Source organism: Caretta caretta, chromosome 9 (assembly GCF_965140235.1).
Source record: "Caretta caretta isolate rCarCar2 chromosome 9, rCarCar1.hap1, whole genome shotgun sequence".
NCBI lineage: Eukaryota > Metazoa > Chordata > Testudines > Cheloniidae > Caretta > Caretta caretta.
In genome coordinates this window covers 45,170,552-45,196,740 of record NC_134214.1, presented here as the reverse complement: position 1 = coordinate 45,196,740, position 26,189 = coordinate 45,170,552, and the positions used below count along the sequence as shown (strand labels likewise).

Sequence of the window (26,189 nt, the reverse complement as noted above, 5' to 3'; positions counted from 1 at the left end):
CCAGAACAAAACTAAGTGGTTTTGGTTGGAAAACTTGAACTTAAAAGTTGAAGGTATTTGAATTATTTTTTCTCTTGGATTTATTCTGCTGGGCTCTCATGATGTGTTGAATACTCATGAAGGTGCTTGTGTCAGACTGTGACACTGTTTAATACTCTGCAGTTCTATAAAGCTTTCCATTGTAGGATCTGTGTTTTATGAAAATTTCCACTTAAGCCACATTGCCCATCAGTTTTACAGTTGGGTAAACTAAGGCTCAGAGAGATGAAGAGTCTTGTCCAAAATATCATAAGTCAGTGGCAGAGGTGGGACTAGGACTCAGAAGTTCTGTATTCCTGTCCCTGGTTCTAACCACTAGACTATACTGCTTATCTACTGCCAACATGAGACAGGGATGGGAGAGGCCACAAGGGTTACAAGTACTGTTATGTGAAATGTAAATCTTGCCTGGTGGTTTATTTGTATAGTTAGAAACTCAAAACTCAGACTGTTGTCACTGAAAAGTCCTGAATGTCTGTGAATGCTTTGGCCTTGTCTAGGCTATGGAAAAAGGGGTTTATAAAACATCCAGGCATATCTGATGTTAATCCAGGAGAGAGCAGGGGCTAAGGCTGGAGGGAGGGGCAGGGTTTAAATCCCCCCCCCCCCGGTTCTATAATCATAGAACCATAGAGTTTAAGGCCAGAAGGGACAGATATGGTCATCTAGTTTGACCTGCATAATACAAGCTGTCATAAATATAAAGGGAAGGGTAAACACCTTTAAAATTCCTCCTGGCCAGAGGAAAAACCCTTTCACCTGTAAAGGATTAAGAAGCTAGGATAACCTCGCTGGCATCTGACCACAATGACCAAGGAGGAGACAAGATACTTTCAAAGCTGGAGGTGGGGAGAAACAAAGGGTTTTTCTCTGTCTGTGTGATGGTTTTGCTGGGGACAGAACAGGAATGGAGTCTTAGAACTTAGTAAGTAATCTAGCTAGATATGCATTAGATTCTGATTTCTTTAAATGGCTGAGAAAAATAAGCTGTGCTGAATGGAATGGATATTCCTGTTTTTGTGTCTTTTTGTAACTTAAGGTTTTGCCTAGAGGGATTCTCTGTGTTTTGAATCTAATTATCCTGTAAGGTCTTTACCATCCTGATTTTACAGAGGTGATTCTTTTTACTTTTTCTGTTCTTAAAATTCTTCTTTTAAGAAGCTGAATGCTTTTGCATTGTTCTTAAGATCCAAGGGTTTGGGTCTGTGGTCACCTATGCAAATTGGTGAGGATTTTTATCAAATCTTCCCCAGGAAAGGGGGGGTAAACGTTTGGGAGGATTTTGGGGGGAAAGACATTTCCAAACGGCCTGTTTCCTAATAAAATAATACCAGTTAGACGTTTGGGGGTGGCAGCAAAAGTCCAAGGACAAAAGGTAAAATAGTTTGTACCTGGTGGAAGTTTTAACCTAAGCTGGTAAAAGTAAGCTTAGGAGGTTTTCATGCAGGTCCCCACATCTGTACCCTAGAGTTCAGAGTGAGGAAGGAACCTTGACACAAGCCAACATATTACCTGATTGCAGTTAATGCTACATGAGCAGTCAGAGCAATAGTACCAGCCAGTGATCAACCAATGGGACTACAGCAGGAGAAATGGAGCTGGTAGCTATCGGTATAGTTTGACAGTTCGTTTGGTACTGAAGCAAGACTCCCTGAAAGTCCTAATGTAATCGTAATTAATTAATACATTAGATCACAGCGGCTTGGAGGGCAGTAGCCATAAAATAGTACCTAAAGAAAAAAATGTAGTTTTGGAGCCTGTGTACTTTGTTAGGTGCCTTAACAATGGGGGGGGTCCTATAAATCAAAATATCTTACATTGTAAATGATTTCATGTGCACTGCATCACGATCTCAGAGACTGCGCCTTCTGCGCTGTGGATCTAAACATACTTTGTCAATTTGCTGTGGGGTTTGCAGGTTGTGCGTCCATCAGTCTGCGTTAGCAGTGAATCTCAGTCTCAAGGTCACTGACAGTCTAGATATCAGTTTTCAATCTCTCCACCCTGTCTTCCTCAACCTGATTGTTTTTTTTTTCTTATCTCTCTGCATGAGAGAGCTGCTTGCACAAGCCTGTGTTTGTAAGATGGGACGAACTCATATGCTCAAAATCTTTGTCACTACAACTGAGTGAATGTGACTAACAGTAAACCTGCAATAAAATGATGCTAAATAATCTCTTCCCGTATCTGTTTTAAATCTTACAGGTAATATTTGTACTTAATGTTGATGTGAGTGATGTCACTGCTGGAGTTTTTTGCTATTTTGATGTGAACAGTATTATATTTAAAGTGATAACCCAGATTCTCCAATTTAAAAAAAAAATGAAACCGAGAGCCAGTAATGTATTCAATGTTAAATACAACGTAGATATGTTTACAATGTCATGCCAGCTTGGATAATATTGAAACTTCTACGATCCTCGCCTTGGAGTTTGAAGGCATGTTTGGTTAACTTGTGAAAATTAGGGTCAGCAAACATGACAAGCAATCAGTGTTATGCCAAGCTGATAGAAGTCTATCTGAGGATAAGCTTCATAACCAAGCTCTCCCCACTTTCTCAATCACTGTGGACAATGTCACCATTCTGCCATTACTGAGGCCCATAACCTGGACATCATCTTTGACTCGAGTCTTCCTCTAGGTCCTCACAACCAGATTTTGTGGCCTTGACAGATTCAGAATTGCCTCGCTTGTATCCATTCAGAATGCTGCTGCAAATATCGTTTGCCTAGTCTGTTTCTTTGACTATATCACCCCTGGCTTGCCATCCCTCCATTGACAACCCCTTCTCTATCACGTCAGATATAAGTTGCTTATTTGTCTTCACTTTTCAAGGCCCTTCATGGCCTGTCCCCACTGTACCTACCATCTCTCATTCACTATAAAAATGGTGAGTACAGTTGGCTAATGTCAGCCTCCATTGCCCACTTGTTAAATTGTCACTTGTTAAACTTTTGTGCCTTCTCTCATGCTGCCCCTCCTTCTTGGGAGGAGCCCCTCATAAATCTCTGCAAAACTAACTCATTGTTCTCCTTCAAATCCCTCCTTAAAACACTCCTTTGCTGTAAGGCCTACAAAAAACTGGACAACAGTTAGGCCCCTGGTGCGCTAAGACCATAGGTGCTGACTCCGTGGCTGCTCCAGGGCTGGAGCACCCACAGGGAAAAAAAATCATGGGTGCTGAGCACCCATCGGCAGCCCCTCTACTAGAATCTCCCCCTCCCCCCAGTGCCTCCTGCCTGCCAGTGGGCCCCGCCAATCAGCGCCTTCCCCCCCCCCCCCACCAGCACCTACCGCCTGCTGTGGATCAGCTGCTTCACGGTATCAGGAGGCACTGGGGGAAGGGGGGAGGAGTGAGGGCACAACGTGCTCGGGGGAAGGGGTGGGAGCGGGGAAGAGGTGGCGCAGGGGTGGGACCTTGGGAGGAGGGGGGGAGTGGGGCAGGGCCTGGGTGGAGCTGTGGGGCTCATGCCCCTCAGCAGGTTAGAAACTTGGTGCCTATGGCTAAGACCTCTGCCTAGCATGCTGACCAATATTGTCTCTCTGCTTCCTTGTACTCCTCCATTTATGTTTCTGTATCCATCTGTGGTCTTTTTCTTATATTGAGGTAATAAGCTCTGGTGGGGAAGGGACCATCTTTTTGTTCTTTGTTTGTATGGCACCTGTCACAATGGAGTCCTATCCATGACTGGGACTCCTAAGGTGGTTCAGTAATATAAATAATACATAATAATATATGAGATGTGACTCTACGACAGCATTTTGAAAAACCAAATCCACTGTAGGCTCTGTGGTTTGTTAGCCTGGATATTGTACTGTACAAGGCCATATACGTTTGCCTATTCAGTACACTTACAAAGCCTCTATATAGACAAATTTATGTATGCATAGTTTTTTGTAAGCATCAGAGGAACAGGCAATAGGAATAAAGATCTACATGATTCTCTACAAAAGAAAAAGGACACTAAACTTTCTAAACTACTACAAGCTACAAGGGGCCACAGCAATGGTTCCCTCAACCCACCCAGCAATATTGTTAACCTATCCAACTATACTCTCAGGACAGCTGCTTCTGCTGGGCTATCTTGGGGCCTCTCCTTCTGCCCCTCCACCCTCACGAACATGATACAGTTCTGTGGTGACCTAGAATCCTATTTTCGACGTCTCCGACTCAAGGAATATTTCCAAAATACCTCTGAACAACATACTAATCCACAGAGGCCTCGCCACCAACATTACAAAAAAAGGATTCTAGGTGGACTCCTCCTGAAGGTCGAAACAGCAGACTGCACTTCCACACAGAGTGCATACTTCTACATATATCGCTTGCCCCATAACCTCAGCCGTGCAGAACACAATGCCATCCACAGCCTCAGAAACAACTCTGACATCATAATCAAAAAGGCTGACAAAGGAGGTGCTGTTGTCATCATGAATAGGTCGGAATATGAACAAGAGGCTACTCGGCAGCTCTCCAACACCACTTTCTACAAGCCATTACCCTATGATCCCACTGAGAGTTACCAAAAGCAATTACAGCATTTGCTCAAGAAACTTCCTGAAAAAGCACAAGATCAAAACCGCACAGACACACCCCTGGAACCCCGACCTGGGATATTCTATCTACTACCCAAGATCCATAAACCTGGAAATCCTGGGCGCCCCATCATCTCAGGCATTGGCACCCTGACAGCAGGATTGTCTGGCTATGTAGACTCCCTCCTCAGGCCCTATGCTACTAGCACTCCCAGCTACCTTCGAGACACCACTGACTTCCTGAGGAAACTACAATCCATCGGTGATCTTCCTGATAACACCATCCTGGCCACTATGGATGTAGAAGCCCTCTACACCAACATTCCACACAAAGATGGACTACAAGCCGTCAAGAATGCTATCCCCGATAATGTCACGGCTAACCTGGTGGCTGAACTTTGTGACTTTGTCCTTACCCATAACTATTTCACATTTGGGGACAATGTATACCTTCAAATCAGCGGCACTGCTATGGGTACCCGCATGGCCCCACAGTATGCCAACATTTTTATGGCTGATTTAGAACAACGCTTCCTCAGCTCTCGTCTCCTAACGCCCCTACTCTACTTGTGCTATATTTATGACATCTTCATCATCTGGACCCCTGGAAAAGAAGCCCTTGAGGAATTCCACCATGATTTCAACAATTTCCATCCCACCATCAACCTCAGCCTGGTCCAGTCCACACAAGAGATCCACTTCCTGGACACTACAGTGCTAATAAGCAATGGTCACATAAACACCACCCTATACCGGAAACCTACTGACTGCTATTCCTACCTACGTGCCTCCAGCCTTCACCCTGACCACACCACACGCTCCATCGTCTACAGCCAACCTCTGTGATACAATCGCATTTGCTCCAACCCCTCAGAAAGAGACAAACACCTACAAGATCTCTATCAAGCATTCTTACAACTACAATACCCACCTGCAGAAGTGAAGAAACAGATGGATAGAGCCAGAAGAGTTCCCAGAAGTCACCTACTACAGGACAGGCCTAACAAAGAAAATAACAGAACGCCACTAGCCGTCACCTTCAGCCCCCAACTAAAACCCCTCCAATGCATTATTAAGGATCTACAACCTATCCTGAAGGATGACCCAACACTCTCACAAATCTTGGGAGACAGGCCAGTCCTTGCCTACAGACAGCCCCGCAACCTGAAGCAAATACTCACCAACAACCACATACCACACAACAGAACCACTAACCCAGGAACTTATCCTTGCAACAAAGCCCGTTGTCAACTGTGCCCACATATCTATTCAGGGGACACCATCACAGGGCCTAATCACATCAGCCACACTATCAGAGGCTCATTCACCTGCACATCCACCAATGTGATATATGCCATCATGTGCCAGCAATGCCCCTCTGCCATGTACATTGGTCAAACTGGACAGTCTCTACGTAAAAGAATAAATGGACACAAATCAGACGTCAAGAATTATAACATTCATAAACCAGTCGGAGAACACTTCAATCTCTCTGGTCAGACAATTACATACATGAAGGTCGCTATCTTACAACAAAAAAACTTCAAATCCAGATTCCAGTGAGAAACTGCTGAATTGGAATTCATTTGCAAATTGGATACTATTAATTTAGGCTTAAATAGAGACTGGGAGTGGCTATTTCCCCTTGTTTTTTCCTACCCCCACCCCTCCGACGTTCTGGTTAAACTTGGATTTATGCTGGAAATGGCCCACCTTGATTATCATAAACATTGTAAGGAGAGTGATCACTTTAGATAAGCTATTACCAGCAGGAGAGTGGGGTGGGAGGAGGTATTGTTTCATGGTCTCATGGTATCATGGTCTCTGTGTATATAATGTCTTCTGCAGTTTCCACAGTATGCATCCGATGAAGTGAGCTGTAGCTCACGAAAGCTTATGCTCAAATAAATTGGTTAGTCTCTAAGGTGCCACAAGTACTCCTTTTCTTTTTAATGAAGTAGTGCCCTGACCCATGCAGAAACCTTTGTCCAGCCCACTTTTCCTTCTGGAACAATTAACTTAAAATTAACACTTTCACTCCCAGGGTCAAATGAATTTCAGTCTGTTTCATTGACAAAGGTCAGGCAGCAAGAAATAAACCTGAAGAGAGACTGCAAGGTAGTCCATATAATTTCACAAGCTGCATCTTTTAGCCATGAAGAAATAAGGCAAATCCTCCACTCTTCTTTCAGAGCATTGGAGCAGGTGAAATTTTCAAAGAGGACAAAATAAATTAGCACAATTTCAAATTCCAAACCTTTGCAGCTAACATGTTGCCCAGTAAGCAAGTGTATAATCTCTCATTGATTGGGACTATCAGTTCCAATTAAACAACCTAAAGGAAGAATAAGGGGAGGAGGTGCTTTTCTATTTCTCCAGGGCATGGGAGGGAAAAGAGGGTCCCCATCCTTCCAGTGCTTGCCTCAATGGCCAGCAGATCCCTGGTCATATTACCAATGCAGATAGTGATGAAGTGACTTATTCTCCAGTGCTCACCCTGTATGGGGAAGCGGGATGAATAGATCAGCTATGCCAGCTCTGCCACTACCTAGGAAGGATGGAAAGACCCGTTTGGCACCCCAGGAAGAGATTGATATGGGATTTTTTGGGGTTCCTGCCCTTCCTTACTTGTCAAGGTCATAGGGGATGATTTACCTCAGGGTTCCTTAACCATGTTTATGACATAATGATGACTTCCACAGCAACTAACTGTGGTGTCAGAGAGAATGATTGACTTCAAGAGGGAAATTAGCAGTGGGAGCTGATGAAAACTCTTCGGTAGCAAACCTCTGTTTTCCTTGCCAACATCCTACTCAGAAAAATAAAGAAAATGTAGCCTAGAGAAACAATGGATGTTTTAAAAAGGTTCTCATGAAGTCTGAGCAGCTCTTTAAGAACTCTCCTCCAGAAGTAAAACTGAAGAGAACAGCTAGGAAGAGATTAGAACATGTGGCCACCTCTGCCATCTAATAAAATCTGTAGAAGTTCAGTGGGAATGTAGAGAGCTCCTGATTTTGTCTTTACAAACTCAGACTCTCCGTGCTGCACTGGTGTTTTTTTGTTTTGTTTTAGGCTTCTTCAAGCTCTTATTAGTTGTGCTCTTTGCTAAGTCAGACAGGCACCTGCTATCCTGCAATGGAATTTTCTTTTTTCAATCTCATTAACATATATTCAAGTTCTAATTTGTATTAGCTGGATGTTGTCAAATAGGTAAATTGACTTTAGTTGACCTTCCCACACTTCACAACCATATTTTTAACCACATTTCACATGCTTGACCTCACATGATGCAGACAGCCTAGGAATTAAAAATGGATGAGGCACTAGTCTGGGGTTCAGCTGAGCGGCTGCATTAGCACTAAAACTGTGGTAGAGTTGAATTATTGATAGCGATAGCAGTTTTTACTTTCTATTTTGCTGCTGAATAATAGATTGGAAGCTGCATGGTAAGATTATTTTCATTACTCACATAAATGACTTGTTCAGTTAAGAAGAATGAAAATAACAAATGAAAAGTGCTTTGGAGTGGGAAATGAATTAGGCTTAAAATGTTATGGCTTAGAATGTTTACCCGTTTTGGGGGCCTTTTCCAAAAATCATGGAGATTTAACTTAAGTAACGGAGGGAGTTTCATATAATTCAGAAGATCAGGAAATACAACTGGACAAACACAAGTTAGCAGACTTGAGGGAGCAGGAAACCGTGTATATATTATAGCTAGTGACCAATCATAAGCTCAATAAAAAAAATTAAAGGAGTACTTGTGGCACCTTAGAGACTAACCAATTTATTTGAGCATAAGCTTTTGTGAGCTACACCGAGCATCCGATGAAGTGAGCTGTAGCTCACGAAAGCTTATGCTCAAATAAATTGGTTAGTCTCTAAGGTGCCACAAATACTCCTTTTCTTTTTGCGAATACAGACTAACACGGCTGTTACTCTGAAACCTAAAAAAATTAAAATAGCCAGGCTGACTAATTCCAGGGTGTTCATTCGTTAACACTGTTCAGCTATTAAGTCTCAGACCTCCTGGGTGCTACACTCCAGGTAGAGGTATCCATGCCATTTTAAAAACAGCATGAAAAAAGTATTTAGAATGTTTTTGCTTCTCGTATTTAGTTAGATAGCAATAAAAATGCCTGTGCAGGGCATTTCTAGGGATTAATGATCAGCTTGGGAAAATGGCCTTCAGTAGTGCCTCTAGCCATTGGCTTCTCTGGCTGGTCATTAATCCTCAGTAGAGGTCCTGCCCTGGAGCAGTATTAACCAAAATCATCCTTGCTGAAGATGTTGGGTCTCACAGCAGCCCTAGACTCTGAATAGGATGAGGCACCTTTGCATTTCACCTGTGCATAAATAGAAATGAGCCCAGCTTCTGTCCTGCAGTACTGAGACTGATGTTGACTTTGAATTAGACAACTTTTTTTCCCACTGGCTTTGAACTTTTCATAGTGCAACTTCAGCAAGTATCTGGGAGGATGCCTGGACAGCTTTCTAGTTCTATTTGGTTAGCAGCAACTCAGTAAAAGGAAAAAAGAAATCCTTCTTGAACTGAGAGTTCCACACGAGTAGATCAAAAAGCACTGGTTACAGCCAGGATCGAACAGTGGGGCTTCAAGAATGTTTTTACATGGTTTCCATTCCACTGTTTTTACTTTTGAATAAAAAAGCTAAAAGTACTGCAGTTACAGGCCTTTCCTTTTATAGGATTCTCAAAACCTTGTCTTTTAAACATTTTAGGGCCTGATCCAAAACCCCTTAAAGTCAATGGAAGTCTTTATAGCACCTGATGTAAAGCCCATTCAAGCCAACAGAAAGACTTCCATTGACTTGAATGGGCTTTGCATCAGGTGCAATGAAGTCTTTCCACTGACTTTAACTAGCCTTGGAAGGATTAGATTTGTATTGCTAAATGTCAGTCAACCTTGATATTTTCACTCTCCCCTCCCCCCCCCACACTGACAAAACAATATTTTCATTAATAATAAAATTTTCATAGATAGGTGAAGTAAGACAAAAGCTCCTTGAGAACTTATTAGTTTGATTTATAGACATTTACTATGTCAACATCACATGTTGAAAAATACAACTTATGTCTTAATGGGTATAAAGCTTTAACTCTTTGAATCTCAGCGTCTGTCATTTAATAACTGTCTGACCAACCCATAACTGTCTGCAACTGTGAAAATATAAATGAATAAAAATTAAAAATGCTTAAAAATACACATTGATGTTACCCTTTAAAATTATGCAAAAAATAAAATTTGAGTTTTGCCAGGCTTAACTTTAACAAATTCTGGATTCAGGCCTATACTGAATGTATTGCTTGTTAAGTGCCATATAGACTTAAGTCATCCTTATCCACATAATAGGTACAGCATGTGCAACAACAATGCAGGCTTCCACCCTACCTACATCTGTGACTCAGCCCTGACCTACCCAGGTTCCATCTCCATATCCATTCAGCTTGAGACTTCCCAAAGGGGTGCCAACTGTGATACTGAATTTTGTGACATAGATACCTGTCTATGAGGAAAAAGACAGAGCCCACAACTCGTTTCATAGAGGCCACGGGACAGCTATCAGAAGATAATAGCTTAGTCCCTAATAAAATATGAATATGGGGTAATAATTGGGACCTAGTAGGCCTAGCCCAATTGTGAGCCTAACTATAAACTTTTATCCACTTTTCGAAAAAGGTGTCACAATAACCTGTAACAATAAACGTTGATGGGGGGGATAGGTGCAAAAGGGAAAAGGCTTAAATATAGTTCAAGGACTGTGTTAAGATCATGCCTGGTAAACAAGAGAAGTGTGGGACCATAAATCAATTGACCAAAACTGGTGTCAGAAATGACACCTAATTGGTGAATAAAATAATGAGGGGAGGGGCTATTTCACACACCACTCCCTTTGAGACTCTCAAAAAGAGACGTTTTGTGGAGGAAATTGGCGAACACTGGCTGACTGAAAGACAGGAGAACAGAAAAGAACAAGCTTCATGGCTGCCATCTCTTAAGACCCTGGGATACACTGTAACACTGCTGGGTCTTTGTCGTCCTCATCCTGGGAGATGTTTTCCAGACTAGGCCAAAGAGAGGGACCCAGATAAAATCAATACCTCCACTGGCTCTGTCTAAATCCCATCTACCACCTGGGATGTGAGACCCTCGCCACCATGCATCCTTTTTCTTCCCCACTTTTATTTCTTCACTTTGTTGTCCCTCTTGTTTTTCCTTCTGTGTGACAAGAGCCTGGCTTTGCCAGCTAAGTCTGCATATTTTGCAATGCTGCTGTAAGACTGTGACCAGAAAGAGGCAGGTAAAAGCAATACCTTAAACAGCCCAATGCTGGTACAAGTTTGCTAGGTCTCAGAGTGGCTGATAAGATCATGTACCATGCCTTTCTTTCTCCAGCAGCAAGGTTGCACATAAAAGTCAACACCAGAGCCGGAAGCTACATTTTTTTTCTTTGCTGTTCTCTTCCTTCCTTTTTTTTTGTGTGCATAGGTCTTGTTTTGTCTTCTAGGAAACAGGATCAGGTAGCAATAACCACAGCTTCTGCTCATTTCAACTAACTTATTCTCTTTTCCCTGAACAGACCGTTGTTAATATCTTTAATACCCTCTAAGACACTGTCCTATTGGGGGAATTTCCTTCTAAAAATTCTCTCTAGCTAAAGGGAATAAAATGTTTAAATGAAAGCCTTACTTAAGTCCTGAAGAAGAGCACTGTGCAAACTCGAAAGCTTGTCTCTCTCACCAACGGAAGTCGGTCCAATAAAAGAGATTACCTCACCCACCTTGTCTCTCCAATATCCTGGGTCCAACACAGCTACAACACTGCATGATTACTTAATTCTTTAAATTTGAAATGCTTTAACTGTTTTTCCTTTTTCTGTATCTTTAATAAAAGATTAAAACACTTGTTACTGGTGTGTTTGTCATGGAACTAAGCAGGCTGAGGTCCCTGTATACCAAACCCTGACCCTTGTTTAAAACTCTTTAATGTTGGACCATTTCAGTGTCATGTTAACAGATTTGACTCTTTGGGCTCACGTATTCTGTCTAAATTAATACAACACTAATACATAAGACTGTGCTATGCCTATATTTTTCCAGGAGTCTCCTTATGCCATTATTGATTGCCTGATCTTAATCCTCTGTGTTATATATAATTAGGTCAATAAGATTTAGCTTTTTAATTATTCTTTGACTTCTGGACAAACATGATTACAACTTGAGACAATATCCTTGTTTTATAATTTGATATCCCAACCCACTGAATATGCATATTGAGGCAGATAGGTTGAGGTTAAAATTTTGGATACAGGTTTAAAATGTGGAGTTAGTCACCCAAGGCTAAAAATTTTGATCTAAATGACTTGGTGAAGGTGATAGAGGAATATTTTGATAGATCCAGACTCCAGAGTTCCTAGCTCTGAGTTACAGCTGCTCAAAATTTTCTGGAATTTGATTTTTTTTGACAGTTTTTTACCCAAAAAAGCCAAAACAAAAACCTACCCACCCTCAAACGTTGACAATTTTTGCTGTTTTTCTAGCATTTTTGACCAACTCTACCATTAGACCACACTTCTTTCTGCTAAAGAAACTCGGGGCACTATAAACAAGATGCCTTGACCTCCTACAAAAAGTAATGAATGTTACCAGGAGAAATTACAATGAATCCTCAAGAAATTGTAACATTTGCGTTCTGAAATGTCACATTGAAATTCAAAAATAAAAGGGGGTTGTTTGTCCAGTAGGGGTTGTGGAAACTGCTTTTGAATCTGCTAAGTATTCTTTGGCATACAAGTTTTCAGTGATTTCTGCGTAATATGCTTTTATTTCACATGCTTCCTTTGCTGTGTTTGCCCCTGTACATAGTGTAAATACTCTGAGCCCAAATTCTCTAATCCAGACAAGCTGTGCTCCCCACAGGATCAGTGTGAAGAAAATCTTTACATTCCTCCATTTCTGCAGCCAGTGAAAGCTATTCTTATGTCCTGCTGGCTAAAACCATAGGAGGCCATTCTGGCAGCTGCGGGGTCACCAAAGCATAAGCAAACCCCAGGTATGCCCCCTTCTTTTACGAACATCCCCTTTTCTCTGGCTCTAAGCCACCTGGAGATTTCCAGTACAGACAGGCAATCTTCAAGGACTTGAGTCCACAGAGTTTCTAGCTGCTTTGTATCACAGCAAAGACAAGAATTTATAATCATCTTGACTGCACCATTTAACAGAGTTCACTTAGCATCTCTTAGGGTATGTCTACACTACGAAATTAGGTTGAATTTATAGAAGTCAGTTTTTTAGAAATCGTTTTTATATATTCGAGTGTGTGTGTCCCCACAGAAAATGCTCTAAGTGCATTAAGTGCATTAACTCGGCGGAGTGCTTCCACAGTACCGAGGCAAGCATCGACTTCTGGAGTGTTGCACTGTGGGTAGCTATCCCACAGTTCCTGCAGTCTCCGCTGCCCATTGGAATTCTGGGTTGAAATCCCAATGCCTGATGGGGCTAAAACATTGTCGCAGGTGGTTCTGGGTACATATTGTCAGGCCCCCGTTCCCTCCCTCCCTCCGAGTAAGCAGCAGCAGACAATCGTTTCGCGCCTTTTTTCTTGAGGAAATGAGATTCAAAAGTTCGTGGTTCTTTTCCTGTCTACCTGGCCAGTGTATCTGAGTTGAGAGCGCTGTCCAGAGCGGTCACAATGGAGCACTCTGGAATAGCTCCCGGAGGCCAATACCATCAAATTGTGTCCTCAGTACCCCAAATTCAACCCGGCAAGGCTAATTTAAGCACTAATCCACTTGTCATGGGTGGAGTAAGGAAATCGATTTTAAGAGCCCTTTAAGTCAAAAAAAAAAAAAAAAAAAGGGCTTCATCGTGTGGACGGGTGCAGGTTTACATCGATTTAACGCTGCTAAATTTGACCTAAAGTCCTAGTGTAGACCAGGGCTTAAAGGCCCATTACAGTGCATCCATTTGAGCAGGTCTGTTTGCACCCAGTTAATCAAACCTTGTTTTGCAGTCCCCTTGGTTTTTAAGTTGGGGAGTCGAAGAAGCTGTTATTTCTTGGTGTAACCTTGGACATCCATTAAATGGCGCACATTCCTATATGCGAACATGGAATGGATTGGGGTATCTAGGAAAGAAGATGGTGTGAGTAACATTGCATCGTAATAAGTCTAAATATAACTTTTGTGTATATTGACTATCAGTGTGGGGGGGCAGGGAAGGAAGTGCTGATCGATTAAAAACATGACTAGCATCTGTTATGATGGGTCAATAACTTAATTCATGCAGATGATTCAATTAAGGATCATTAAATTTTCATTAGAAATCTATATAGCATATGGATGTGATTTATTAAAAAGGAATGAATGGGCACCAGCTTTTTAGAACTTTGTGCAGTCATTTGTGTTGTGGAAAGGTGGGTGTGAAATGTCACCAATGGTGTAACTTAGTGGAAAATTCTGACTTCATAGTGTAAATGACTACAGTGTGTGAAGCAGTGGCTAATCAAGGGCAAGATTTGTCAAATTGTCTGAGTCTTTCAAGCAAAACTGGGTCCATCACAACCTAAATTGGGGTGATTTATGCTTTCACTGCAAACCAACAGAGGTTGGGGCTGGGCAAGCGTTGTCTAATCCTGAAACATGAAAAATTCAAACTGTAGAAATCTGGGGGGGGGGGGAAAGAAAAACAAAAAAATGTTTACCTGAAAGCTTGCAAATTGAAACTGCTTTTTCAGCAAAGATGCAGGTACCGCAATACTGCCTGTCAAAAGAATCATATACTTCTGTGTATGTGTTATAGTTGCTATCATGACTGACTAAAGGTAACGCATTTTATCACCTAGCAGAAAGGAAGAATGAACGTACACTCAAAGAAATTTTACAAATGTTCTAATAGCAAGATATTAACACAATAAATTTCCAATGTGACTGTACAATTTATGGGAACTGAACAAGTGAAAAGGAAAAGAAACAGAATGAAATTGTTACGCTAAACTTTTCTTATATTTGGCTTAACGCAGATGAGTATATTCAAAATGTCTAAACCGAAATGGATTTTCAGTCATGTTTACCAAAAAGAGAGATGGTCCTTCATACTGATCTGAATGTGTAAAATTATAGCTGTGTAAACTAGTTTTGATGTTAGATTTTATTGTATCAATTTGAGTGTTCACCCAGGAATAGATTTCTTTCCATGATCCAGCATCAAGAAAATCTTTCCTAAAACTGTCAGAAGTCTATCTGATGGCTTAGTAATGCTGCCCTTTGCTCTTGTATGAGTGCCATCTGCATGAATTAGGGTTGATAACCAAGTCCCTGGTGGATTTCATGATTTGTCTAGTTCTTCTTCCTTTGTTAGAAAGAGCTCTGTTTGGGGTAGGATTTTTTCATCATTATGAGATTTTGTTCAAATAGGCCTGTTCATATTTTTATTGTTTTTCTCTTAATTTACAAAGCCTCCATTTAATTATAGCACTGGACAGGAAATATAAATGATGAATGACATGACTGGTGACAAATTGTTGTTTGGAGTTTATTGATTTTATGTGCTGTTGATTATTGTCAGACTTTTATTAGATAACAATTGTTACTGATTTACTAGGCTGATTTAATAGAATCGGGGTTGAGCCTACATCACCTGAAGGGCGCATGCCCTCTGCAAGGGATGTATGTGCTCTCTTCAACTCCAAGGAATAGAGAGAAGAGTTAAAAACACCAAAAGCAGCAGAAGGTGGGGAGTCGCCCTTTGTAGCAATCAGGCATCTCTGGCTTAGTGTATGTGTGGAGTGATGTGGGGAGTGGAACAGGAAGCAGCCACTTTCCACAACATATTCCACTCCTAGATGAACAGCTGTCCACACAAAGGTTAATGCTGGTTCTAGCAAAACTGTTTATGCTCTCTGCCTGCAGCAACCTTGCACCGGGAAGCATCAAAAGACAAAGATGGAGGAGCTAGTGGGACCAGGAGAGGCAAGGCAGAGTTGTGGAGGGTTGGTCTCTCTATGGATTTGGAACTTTCTTTCTTCATGAATCCTCAGGTGCTAGAGGGCATGTCCTCTTCCCCCAAACCCCTGAGGTAAGCCTTTGATAAGAAAATAAGAATGGCCATATGGGGTCAGACCGGTAGTCCATCTATCCCAGTATCTTGTCTTCTGACTGTGGCCTGTGCCAGGTGCTTCAGAGGGAATGAACTTATCAAGTGATCCTCCCCCTGTTGTCTAGTCCCAGCTTCTGGCAGTCAGAGGTTTAGGGACACCCAGAGCATGGGGTTGCATCCCTGACCATCTTGGACAATAGCCATTGATGGAGCTAACTCCATGAGCTTATCTAATTCTTTTTTGAACCCACACGTATACTTTTGACCTTCACAACATTCCCTGGCCACGAGTTCCACAAGTTGACTTCTTTAAACAATGCACAGCACTTCCTTTTTGTTTTAAACCTGCTACTGACATAACCATACGGCTACGGGTAGCCTAGAATTCCTTCTTACCTGTAAGGGGTTAAGAAGCTCAAATAACCTGGTTGGAACCTGACCAAAAGGACCAATGGGGAAAGAAGATACTTTCAAATCTTGGGGGGGGGGGGAGTTTTTCTTGTTGTGTTCTCTGGGGAAAGCAGAGAAGCATCAGGTCAAAAAAACTCCTTCTATAAACCATCCTGTACAAGTCTCTGATATTACAAAAAGAGTAAGTAAATAAGGCAAGGTGCGTTAGATTACCTTTTGTTTTCAGCTTGTGAATTTTCCCTTTGCTAGAGGGAAGTTTATCCTGGTTTTTTTTGTAACTTTAAAGTTTTTGCCTAGAGGGGAATGCTCTGTGTTTTGAATCACATTACCCTGTAAAGTATTTACCATCCTGATTTTACAGAGGTGATTCTTTCACCTTTTCTTTAAATAAAATTCTTCTTTTAAAAACCTGATTGATTTTTTTTCATTGTTCTTAAGATCCAAGGGTTTGGGTCTGTGTTCACCTGTACCAATTGGTGAGGATGTTATTCTCAAGCCTTCCCCAGGAAAGGGGGTGTAGGGCTTAGGGGAATAGGATTCCAAGTGGTCCTTTTCCTGGTTCTTTGTCTAAATCACTTGGTGGTGGCAGCATATTGTTCAAGGACAAGATGGAATTTGTGCCTCGGGAAAGTTTTTAACCTACACTGGTAAAAATAAGCTTAGGGGGTCTTTCATGCAGGTCCCCACATCTGTACCCCAGAGTTCAGAGTGGGGAAGGAACTCTGACAGCTACCTATTAGTTTCATTGGTGAGCCCTGGTTCTTGTGTTATAAGAAGGTGTAAATAACACTTACTTTCTCCACCATTCATGATTCTATTGCCCTCTATCATATATCCAACCCTTAGTTCTCTCTTTTCTAAGCTGAATAATCCTAGTCATCTTTTTAATGTCTCCTCATATGGAAGTTGTTCCATACCCACTAATCATTTTGTTGCCCTTTTCTGTACCTTTTCCAATTCTAATATATCTTTTTGAAGTGGGGCAACCAGAACTGTACACAGTATTCAAGGTGTGGGTGTACCATGGATTTATATCAAGGATTATGATATTTTTTTCTTTCCTTTTCTTATGGTTCCTTTTTTGAGTGCAGTGGCAAATTGAGGAGATGTTTTCAAAGATCTTGGAGTAATTGTGGATAGTTCTTTCTTGAGTGGTATCAGTTAATTTAGACCCGATCATTTTGTATGTATAGTGGGCTTATGTTTTCCAGGGTGCTTTACTTTGCATCTATCAACATTGAATTTCATCTGCCATTTTGTTGCCTAGTCACACAGTTTTGTGACTCTTCACAGTCAACTTTGGACTTAACTATCTTGAGTAGTTTTCAGAGGAACAGCCGTGTTAGTCTGTATTCGCAAAAAGAAAAGGAGTACTTGTGGCACCTTAGAGACTAACCAATTTATTTGAGCATGAGCTTTCGTGAGCTACAGCTCACTTCATCAGATGTATACCGTGGAAACTGCAGCAGACTTTATATACACACAGAGAATATGAAACAATACCTCCTCCCACCCCACTGTCCTGCTGGTAATAGCTTATCTAAAGTGATCAACAGGTGGGCCATTTCCAGCACAAATCCAGGTTTTCTCACCCTCCACCCCCCCACACAAATTCACTCTCCTGCTGGTGCTAGCCCATCCAAAGTGACAACTCTTTACATAATCAAGTCGGGCTATTTCCTGCATAGATCCAGGTTTTCTCACATCCCCCCCCACCCCCATACACACACAAACTCACTCTCCTGCTGGTAATAGCTCATCTAAACTGACCACTCTCCAAGTTTAAATCCAAGTTAAACCAGAACATCTGGGGGGGGGGGGGTAGGAAAAAACAAGAGGAAACAGGCTACCTTGCATAATGACTTAGCCACTCCCAGTCTCTATTTAAGCCTAAATTAATAGTATCCAATTTGCAAATGAATTCCAATTCAGCAGTTTCTCGCTGGAGTCTGGATTTGAAGTTTTTTTGTTTTAAGATAGCGACCTTCATGTCTGTGATTGCGTGACCAGAGAGATTGAAGTGTTCTCCGACTGGTTTATGAATGTTATAATTCTTGACATCTGATTTGTGTCCATTTATTCTTTTACGTAGAGACTGTCCAGTTTGACCAATGTACATGGCAGAGGGGCATTGCTGGCACATGATGGCATATATCACATTGGTGGATGTGCAGGTGAACGAGCCTCTGATAGTGTGGCTGATGTGATTAGGCCCTGTGATGGTGTCCCCTGAATAGATATGTGGGCACAATTGGCAACGGGCTTTGTTGCAAGGATAAGTTCCTGGGTTAGTGGTTCTGTTGTGTGGTATGTGGTTGTTGGTGAGTATTTGCTTCAGGTTGCGGGGCTGTCTGTAGGCAAGGACTGGCCTGTCTCCCAAGACTTTTGAGAGTGTTGGGTCATCCTTTAGGATAGGTTGTAGATCCTTAATAATGCATTGGAGGGGTTTTAGTTGGGGGCTGAAGGTGACGGCTAGTGGCGTTCTGTTATTTTCTTTGTTAGGCCTGTCCTGTAGTAGGTAACTTCTGGGAACTCTTCTGGCTCTATCAATTTGTTTCTTTACTTCTGCAGGTGGGTATTGTAGTTGTAAGAATGCTTGATAGAGATCTTGTAGGTGTTTGTCTCTGTCTGAGGGGTTGGAGCAAATGCGGTTGTATCACAGAGCTTGGCTGTAGACGATGGATCGTGTGGTGTGGTCAGGGTGAAAGCTGGAGGCATGCAGGTAGGAATAGCGGTCAGTAGGTTTCCGATATAGGGTGGTGTTTATGTGGCCATTGTTTATTAGCACTGTAGTGTCCAGGAAGTGGATCTCTTGTGTGGACTGGACCAGGCTGAGGTTGGTGGTGGGATGGAAATTGTTGAAATCATGGTGGAATTCCTCAAGGGCTTCTTTTCCAGGGGTCCAGATGATGAAGATGTCATCAATATAGCGCAAGTAGAGTAGGGGCTTTAGGGGACGAGAGCTGAGGAAGCGTTGTTCTAAATCAGCCATAAAAATGTTGGCATACTGTGGGGCCATGCGGGTACCCATAGCAGTGCCGCTGATCTGAAGGTATACATTGTCCCGAAACTGCGGAATCACCTGATCAAGATCCTCTACAGCAAACAGGGAGAGATTAAGAATGAGCTCTCAAAAATGGATACTCTCATAAAGAACCAACCTTCCACACAAACTTCCTCGTGGCTGGATTTTACTAAAACTAGACAAGCCATTTACAAAGCACACTTTGCTTCTCTACAAAAGAAAAAGGACACTAAACTTTCTAAACTACTACATGCTACAAGGGGCCACAGCAATGGTTCCCCCACCCCACCTAGCAATATTGTTAACCTATCCAACTATACTCTCAGCCCAGCAGAAGCAGCTGTTCTATCTTGGGGCCTCTCCTTCTGCCCCTCCACTCCCACGAACATGATACAGTTCTGTGGTGACCTAGAATCCTATTTTCGACGTCTCCGTCTCAAGGAATATTTCCAAAATACCTCTGAACAACATACTAATCCACAGAGGTCTCCCTGCCAACACTACAGAAAGAGGGATTCTAGATGGACTCCTCCTGAAGGTCGAAACAGCAGACTGGACTTCTACATAGAGTGCTTCCGCCGACGTGCACGGGCTGAAATTGTGGAAAAGCAGCATCACTTGCCCCATAACCTCAGCCATGCAGAACGCAATGCCATCCACAGCCTCAGAAACAACTCTGACATCATAATCAGAAAGGCTGACAAAGGAGGTGCTGTTGTCATCATGAATAGGTCGGAATATGAACAAGAGGCTGCTCGGCAGCTCTCCAACACCACTTTCTACAAGCCATTACCCTATGATCCCACTGAGAGTTACGAAAAGCAACTACAGCATTTGCTCAAGAAACTTCCTGAAAAAGCACAAGATCAAATCCGCACAGACACACCCCTGGAATCCCGACCTGGGATATTCTATCTACTACCCAAGATCCATAAACCTGGAAATCCTGGGCGCCCCATCATCTCAGGCATTGGCACCCTGACAGCAGGATTGTCTGGCTATGTAGACTCCCTCCACAGGCCCTACGCTACCAGCACTCCCAGCTACCTTCGAGACACCACTGACTTCCTGAGGAAACTTCAATCCATCGGTGATCTTTCTGATAACACCATCCTGGCTACTATGGATGTAGAAGCCCTCTACACCAACATTCCACACAAAGATGGACTACAAGCCGTCAAGAACACTATCCCCGATAATGTCACGGCTAACCTGGTGGCTGAACTTTGTGACTTTGTCCTTACCCATAACTATTTCACATTTGGGGACAATGTATACCTTCAGATCAGCGGCACTGCTATGGGTACCCGCATGGCCCCACAGTATGCCAACATTTTTATGGCTGATTTAGAACAACGCTTCCTCAGCTCTCGTCCCCTAAAGCCCCTACTCTACTTGCGCTATATTGATGACATCTTCATCATCTGGACCCCTGGAAAAGAAGCCCTTGAGGAATTCCACCATGATTTCAACAATTTCCATCCCACCACCAACCTCAGCCTGGTCCAGTCCACACAAGAGATCCACTTCCTGGACACTACAGTGCTAATAAACAATGGCCACATAAACACCACCCTATACCAGAAACCTACTGACCGCTATTCCTACCTGCATGCCTCCAGCTTTCACCCTGACCACACCACACGATCCATCGTCTACAGCCAAGCTCTGCGATACAACCGCATTTGCTCCAACCCCTCAGACAGAGACAAACACCTACAAGATCTCTGTCAAGCTTTCTTACAACTACAATACCCACCTGCAGAAGTAAAGAAACAAATTGATAGAGCCAGAAGAGTTCCCAGAAGTTACCTACTACAGGACAGGCCTAACAAAGAAAATAACAGAACGCCACTAGCGGTCACCTTCAGCCCCCAACTAAAACCCCTCCAATGCATTATTAAGGATCTACAACCTATCCTAAAGGATGACCCAACACTCTCACAAGTCTTGGGAGACAGGCCAGTCCTTGCCTACAGACAGCCCCGCAACCTGAAGCAAATACTCACCAACAACCACATACCACACAACAGAACCACTAACCCAGGAACTTATCCTTGCAACAAAGCCCGTTGCCAATTGTGCCCACATATCTATTCAGGGGACACCATCACAGGGCCTAATCACATCAGCCACACTATCAGAGGCTCGTTCACCTGCACATCCACCAATGTGATATATGCCATCATGTGCCAGCAATGCCCCTCTGCCATGTACGTTGGTCAAACTGGACAGTCTCTACGTAAAAGAATAAATGGACACAAATCAGATGTCAAGAATTATAACATTCATAAACCAGTCGGAGAACACTTCAATCTCTCTGGTCACGCAATCACAGACATGAAGGTCGCTATCTTAAAACAAAAAAACTTAAAATCCAGACTCCAGCGAGAAACTGCTGAATTGGAATTCATTTGCAAATTGGATACTATTAATTTAGGCTTAAATAGAGACTGGGAGTGGCTAAGTCATTATGCAAGGTAGCCTGTTTCCTCTTGTTTTTTCCTACCCCCCCCCCCAGATGTTCTGGTTTAACTTGGATTTAAACTTGGAGAGTGGTCAGTTTAGATGAGCTATTACCAGCAGGAGAGTGAGTTTGTGTGTGTATGGGGGTGGGGGGGGATGTGAGAAAACCTGGATCTATGCAGGAAATAGCCCGACTTGATTATGTAAAGAGTTGTCACTTTGGATGGGCTAGCACCAGCAGGAGAGTGAATTTGTGTGGGGGGGTGGAGGGTGAGAAAACCTGGATTTGTGCTGGAAATGGCCCACCTGTTGATCACTTTAGATAAGCTATTACCAGCAGGACAGTGGGGTGGGAGGAGGTATTGTTTCATATTCTCTGTGTGTATATAAAGTCTGCTGCAGTTTCCACGGTATACATCTGATGAAGTGAGCTGTAGCTCACGAAAGCTCATGCTCAAATAAATTGGTTAGTCTCTAAGGTGCCACAAGTACTCCTTTTCTTTTTGAGTAGTTTTGTATCCTCTGCAAATTTTGCCACCTCACTGTTTACCCCTTTTTCCAGATCATTTATGAATATGTTGAATAGGACATGGCCTTAGTACAGACCTCTGGGGAACGCCACTATGGACCTCTCTCCATTCTGAAAACTGACCATTTATTCCTACCCTTTTTTCCTATCTTTTAATTAGTTATTGATCCATGAGAGGACCTGCCCATGACAGCTTACTTTGCTTGAGAGCTTTTGGTGAGGGACCTTGTCAAAAGCTTTCTGAAAGTCCAAGTATACTATATCAATGGATCACACTCGTCTACATGTTTGTTTGCCCCCCTCTAGAATTCAAATAGAGTGGTGAGGCACAATTTCCCTTTACAAAAGTTGTATTGACTTTTCCTGAACATATCACATTCATCTACATATCTGATAATTCTGGTGGGGCTGTGTGTGTGTGTTTGTTTCAGCCAGTTTTCCTGGTATTGGAGTTAGGCTTAGCAGCCTGTAATTGCCATCTCTGGAGCCTCTTCTGCGATTTGACTTCTTGCCTGTGTTCTAATTGTGTTTCACAATTGACTTTAAGGTCTTAGTTTTATGGTAAAGTGAGATGTTCATATCTTGCATGCTCAGAAAAGCTTCCTTGGAAGTGTGGTCATGTGTGGGAGTTCACTAACATTTAGGTGAAAGTTCTGTATTGTTAGTTGGTCCTTTAACCTATGAGATATGAGCAGGCCACGTGATCCAGCAACATTCTCTACTTCAATATGGAGAATCTGAACTCTAATTTAAGTAGCTTATCCTAAGCATCTTAACCAAAAATAAAGGGCCAGTGTTACCACTGGCACAATCCAATATGTAACTCCATTGGTTTCAATGGAGTTGCAGTGGATTATGCCAGTTGTAATTTTCACCTAATATATTTTCATGGATTATTGTTGACTGGTTAGAATGTGGAAGCAGGAGTCAGAAATTTTGGGTTCTATTCCTGGTTCTGCTACTGACTTGCTGTCTCCTCGTCAGCAAGGAACGTAGGCCTAAATTTTAAAACGCCCATGAATGTTTGGTGCCTCCAGTTCTGGGGTGGCCAGCTCAAACACTAAGGGCCTGACTTTCCAATTTCCTGGGGATGACATTACATAACTACTTTCTGGCTGTGAAGATTATTAATGTTTAAAAACTTATTTGAAATCCTTGGATGAATGGAGATATAACTGTGAAGTATAATTATTAGGCAAATAAATACAAATTTCTCTGTTCTTGCTCATATATTTGAATTTCCAACCAAAAAAATTATTCTTTTGACTCCTGTGTTAAAAAAATAAATGGTTTGTCCTGTTGACTGCCAAGGTATATTCTACTGTGGAAGCAAGTATTTGCCATGTCAAGAATGTACAATGTGGGCAAGGATGTATGTTGGAAACATCTTTATTACATTGTTTCAGATGCCACCTATTTGTGGATGGCCTGATGAGGGCCGGCCCACAACATTTTGGCACCTGAGCTGGGAAGCTCAAATGATGCCCCCTCGCTTGGGCCCAAATGTTGAAAGGTCTCAGTTCTGCCTTCTTCCTGTTCTTCTCCTCTCATGGAACTGCTCTGCTACCTACCCCAATAAAGGAGAACAACTTAAAATGCCTCAAAAATTTTAATTAACACTTAACTTTCAAACGCCTAAACAGTAAATGTAACTTTTCTTGTCTGCATAGTAAACACCGGCATTTTTATCTGTTTGAATAATCAAAGTGATGCTTTCTGTGCCTTCTTGGTTGCAAAGATTTGAACTGCTTCCTGCTGAATGTCCACAGTCTGGGCTAGCTCTTACTCTATTGAGATGGTTGCAAGGCCAACCAGCCTCTCCTGTGTCATTGTGGAGTGTAGATGTGTTTTTATTCAGCTTGGAGAAGCTGCGTTCTCCACTGGCAACTGTTACAGGAAGTGTTAGAAGTATGCGCAGAGCAACAAAAGCATTTGGAAAGCGTGGTCATCTTATTTGTGCACTTACATTTCAGCAGGATCAATTCCAAAGGCTGTTCTGGAATATATCTTAAAAGGGCTTTCGGTTCACCTAAATCATTTGCATCCATATCGTGCATGTCATCATGTGTCAACACTGTCTGTAGTGCCCTGCATTGCTGGTGTAGGGCTTCCTCAGGTATAGTGAGGAGTTTTGGAATATCATACAACATCCCAAATATACTGCTGTGTTCCTTGAGCTGCATGAAACGTTCAACTCACTGTATTGCACAATCTAGCACCTGGTTAAAGAATTCAACTTTGAATTGTTGTTTGGGGTCTCTTATGGGATTATCCCGTGCCTCGTAGTCAAAATGTCATCATCTTCGGTGACACTTGTATTCTTGAATGGGTGGGAAAATAGCTTCAGTGTGAAGTTCCTCTGCCAACTTCTGTGCACTCTTCAGAATGTTTTCACATCTCTCATCTGACCAGTAAGACTGTATTATGACTTTGTCCAGTTGTTCCATTGCTCCAGATATATCAAGGTCAACACCTTGGAGTCTCTTGCTTACAACATTTATTTCAAACAGTATGTCATGCCACAACACTAAGCCACACAGCAATGTGAAGTTATGTACGTTTCTGGTGATTCCATTTCCCTTTGCCGCTTTCCTCCCATGAACAGTTCCTGTCACAGCATTATCCTCCATAATGGCAACTATGACATCATCTATCTTCCCAATTTGGTGTTGGATAGGCTTTATCGCCTGCAGTTGACTTTCCCATCATGTGGCTCTGTGGTTTCAGTGTCAGAGAGGATGTTCCCAGATGTTTCTTCAAAATTTGCCATTGAAGAGTTGATGCAGAGAAAAATACATAGATGCTTTGAATTAAATTAAAAAATTCAGCTGCCTCACTAGAAGCTGATGCTGCATCACTGACGGGGCCAGCTCCAGGCACCAGCGTTCCAAGCAGGTGCTTGGGGCGGCAGGTAGAAAGGGGCGGCAGTTTGTCCAGCAGCAGCAATTCAGCAGCAGCTTCTTCCCTTTGCTGTCCATGGTGGCAGTTTTTTTTTTTTGTTTTGGTCACTGCTTGGGGCGGCAAAACCTGTAGAGTGGCCTTGATCACTGACCACCAAGTTCAATGAATGAGAACTGCATGGGACAAAAAAAGCTCGAGGGTTTAACTCGGATCCGTGTCTGCACTCCTCTGTTCTTACCTCTCATGTTGGCACTGTTATCGTAGTCCTGACCTCTCGTGTCAGCTATTGCAACTCCCGTATCTTTCAGCTTTTTAAGAAGCACGTTTGCCATACCAGCTCCTGTAGTATCATCAATGTCAATAAATTCTAGAAAATGCTCTGACAGTCACCATTGCAGGGACATTTTCACTAGGTTCTGTTGTTGTTACAAAATGCACTATTAAAGTCATTTGTTCAGTATGGCTGATGTCAAGTGTGCAGTCCAGAATAACAGAGTAATATCTTGCTGACTTCAGATCTGCCACAATCTTCTGCTTGACTTCTGTTGCCAGTAACTCTATGATCTCATTTTGAATTGTTTTTCCAAGGTAGTGGTGTGTGTACATTTCTTGGGTGGTGACTCTTCTTAGATGCTCCTGGAGTACAGCATCAAACTCAGCCATCCGCTCCAAAATTTTAAGGAAGTTTCCATTGTTTGGCACATACAGCTGATCTGAAGTGCCACGCAGTGCTAGGTTTTGGGTAGCAAATATTCTCACAATGACCATGAGCCTTTTCAGAACATTTTGCAGGTAAAGAGACTCTGATGCAATCTTCTCTTGATGCTGATCATCTATGGGGGCCTTGAACCTTAGTCTCATCTCAAGCTCTTTCCACATATGGAATGCTCTCCGGTGATTTGCTGCCTTCTCATGGCATGCCAGATTTCTAGCCAGATTTTTCCAGTCCTTTTGTTCCTGTAGAATCCAATGTGGCTGGAACATTAGACTGGAAGAGCTTGCAACAAAAACAGGATGCAGCATTCTGGGTTTTTGAGTACATAAGCCATGGCCTCTCCACTTTGTCACCCTTGAGGATTTCACGTCAGCAATGTGCTGGATGGAAACTTCTATTTTCATTGTCTTTGGGGAACATGAAGTTTTTTACTTGCTGTGGCCCATGCAGT

At 42.4% G+C, this 26,189-nt stretch overlaps 1 protein-coding gene across 6 annotated transcripts in view; it reads right to left on the bottom strand.

Moving 5' to 3' along the window:
* Nucleotides 1–26,189, bottom strand: part of AMER3 (APC membrane recruitment protein 3) — a 74,918-nt gene that overhangs the window by 17,006 nt on the left and 31,723 nt on the right. The window contains exon 3 of one of the 6 annotated variants that reach the window (XR_012669909.1): nt 14,298–14,356. The exons of the other annotated variants lie outside the window; for them this stretch is intronic. The gene's annotated coding sequence lies outside the window, so the exon portion shown is untranslated. The remainder of the gene's footprint in view (nt 1–14,297; nt 14,357–26,189) is intronic. 6 annotated transcript variants of the gene reach the window in all.